The sequence below is a fragment of the Oncorhynchus nerka genome, linkage group LG8 (assembly GCF_034236695.1).
Source record: "Oncorhynchus nerka isolate Pitt River linkage group LG8, Oner_Uvic_2.0, whole genome shotgun sequence".
NCBI lineage: Eukaryota > Metazoa > Chordata > Actinopteri > Salmoniformes > Salmonidae > Oncorhynchus > Oncorhynchus nerka.
This window is the reverse complement of record NC_088403.1, coordinates 10,618,400-10,621,102: the sequence shown is the minus strand read 5'-3', so window position 1 is coordinate 10,621,102 and position 2,703 is coordinate 10,618,400. Positions and strand designations below refer to the sequence as shown.

At 42.1% G+C, this 2,703-nt stretch overlaps 1 protein-coding gene across 2 annotated transcripts in view; it reads left to right on the top strand.

Annotated features, from left to right (window-relative positions):
* LOC115128115 (adiponectin receptor protein 2-like) overlaps positions 1-2,260 on the top strand; it is an 86,013-nt gene extending 83,753 nt beyond the window's left edge. For both annotated transcript variants that reach the window (XM_065021315.1, XM_065021316.1), the window contains exon 8: positions 1-2,260. This exon is cut by the window's left edge and continues 1,149 nt beyond it. The gene's annotated coding sequence lies outside the window, so the exon portion shown is untranslated.
* The last annotated feature ends 443 nt before the right edge of the window (positions 2,261-2,703 follow it).

The window sequence follows — 2,703 nt, the reverse complement described above, 5'->3', positions numbered from 1 at the left end:
AGATTTATATTAAATATATAATAATAATAAATAAAAAAACATTAAATAAATACAAAAAATGTTAAGATATTGAATTTTTAAAAAAATGGACAAAGATGATGTGGCAACAACCAAGAAAACACCATTTGTGTATAAACCAATCATTTGGCCAGAGGGGGGGGGAGGTGAAGTGGGGAATATAGGAGAACCACACACTGTTGAAGGGAGCTATGGCACAAAGAGTTGAGACATGTGAAGGGGAGAGGGAGAGACAACGAGGGAGGAGGCTCCGCTATCTCCCCGGCTCAGCAAGGGTTAAGCCCTGGGTGGAGATGTGACCTGTGACTGGCTGACGTTGAGCCCCAGTTGACAAATCAGGTGCTGAATTCTGTTCATATTCTTTTCAACAGTAGTGCACTACATGAGGAATAGGGTGCTGTTATGTCTTGACGTGTAGCTAGTAGCTACTTCATCTCATTCCATTAGACTGTGACATCTAGTGTGTCATCCCAGCAGTCAACACGACCCTTCCTTCCCTAACATTAGAAACCAACGTTGGTGCTCGTCCAAAATGGCACACTATTCCCTTTTTATATAGTGCACTACTTTTGACCAGAGCCCAACGTAAAGTCAATAGTAGGTACAACGATATATAAGGGAACAGGGTTCCATTCCTGATGCATTTCAGTTCCTCGACCCCCTCAGTGAAACCGTCATCAGTGAAAGGTTGTCCGTTTCTATCTCCTTACCAAGTTGAGCCTCTCTTTCTGCTCTGGTATAAAGTGACTTTGTACTACGTTTTGTGTGAAGTGTGTGATTCATTGACTTTAAGATTACGGCCCAAAGGGCACCCTATTCCCTATTTAGTGCACTACTTTTGACCAGGTAGTGACCTATATAGGGAATAGTGTGCCATTTGGGACCCGGGAAATAAAAAACATAAGATCAATATTTCAGAACAAAATATGCATCTCTAAAATGTGTTTATTTGATTTTATTTTATTTTGAATGCTATTATTTAGTCTATTATTCATTATCATCACAGGCTTTAAGTTGGGTGTTTTTCTTGATCCAATACCGTTGTGATTGTGTCTGTTTTTTTTTGGGGGGGGGGTTTCTATTCTCTTTTAAAGGGTGTGTATGTGATTTGAAAAGATTGAAACATGTAATAGCAGATTCCCTCCGAGCGGTTTCACAACACTCTGGGGGTCTGTTTAGAGCTGCGTGTATTAGGGCTTGATTCAATCCATTGCTGAAGTTCAGCGTTAAAACACGATTTGACATTTTAAAAGCAATGGTTTCTCTGAGACTGCATTCGTGGGGAACGCTGCGTAAGTCGGCTCAATGGGAGGTGAGCTTCGGCAGTACGGATTGAATTGAGTCCTTTTAGTTATTCATATGTATCAGATCTACTTTCTAGACGTGTATCTACGCCACGGTGCACAGCTGTGCTGAGGCTGAGAGCCTTCTCTCTCCACTGCAGATTCATCCGCCACACACCTGCTCAGTCGTACTGCTTCTGTACCTGTCGCTCCAGTTGAAACACTAACAGACATGTATTCATTATGACGATATACAGGCGGTGCATCTGAGACCTTGATCTCAGTCCCACTGGATAACAGGGGTCCCAGCTAGCTTGGTTGCCAGGTCCACTATGTGCTTTAGTAAAATAATGCCATTGACGTTGATAGTCGGAAGTTTTGCTTAAGCCTGTACAGATCTGGCAACTAGTCGAGACCAGACAGTGGAGTCGGACCCTTAAACCCTCCATATAACTCTGTTGTAGAGGAGTGTGTTTGATCATCGGAGTTCAACATAATCAGGGAGGCAGTTTCCACTCTTGACTCTTTTAGGAGGAAGGAGTTCTTCTCCCTTTCTGTCCTTCTCTTGGGTTTGGGTCCTTGATAGCCTGGTCCCAGATGTGTTTGTGCTGTCTTGCCCAACTCATTGTCAGACTGACCGTCAGAGTTGGCTCGGCACAAAGAGATCTGAGACCAGGCAAGGAGGTCCTTAATGCTCTGTGTTGAGACGATATAGATGTCTTCTCAATCTTCAGATCCAGAATTACAAGGCCTTTTGTTTCATTGTGACATTTCAACAGAAAAAAAAAACATCAAAGGAAAACAGATGTTTTTAAAAAAATTAATTTATTTCTTTTTGTTTCTTTGGGGAAGTGCATATTGTTTGTTGAAGCACACGCCCAGTGGTGACTGTGGGATTTGCAACAGGTCTTTATATCTGCTGTAGTTGTTCTAATAAAAAGGGTTTGGATTCTGGGAAAGTTTGATGTATTTATTTGGCTGTGATATCTAATACTTTATGTTGATTTGAGGTGCATTTCAAAATGTCATTGTGGGATTTTTATCAGACGTTCCTCTTTTATGGTGCACAGTTTTCTGTAATGGCATGTTTGTTTGTTTGTTTCTTGAGTTTTTCCTGCCCCGTTTGTAGTCCTACATGATTCTTCATTAGACTGTTGCCATCTAGTGGTGAAAGGAGGTATACAAATGTGTGTACATTCTGAGGCCTGCATCTAATACTGTTGGTCTTTCCACAATACCTCTCGATCTCCTGGCAGCCGCCTCAACAGCACTGGAAAAGGTCAACACTCCATCCCATTTGACAAAAAGCTTGTGCATTACTGTTCCATGGCATGCAAGTCTAGTAGGAGGGTTCAGTAGGGAGCTAACTGAGCTCTCTGGGATGACTGGTACTGAGTTGAAG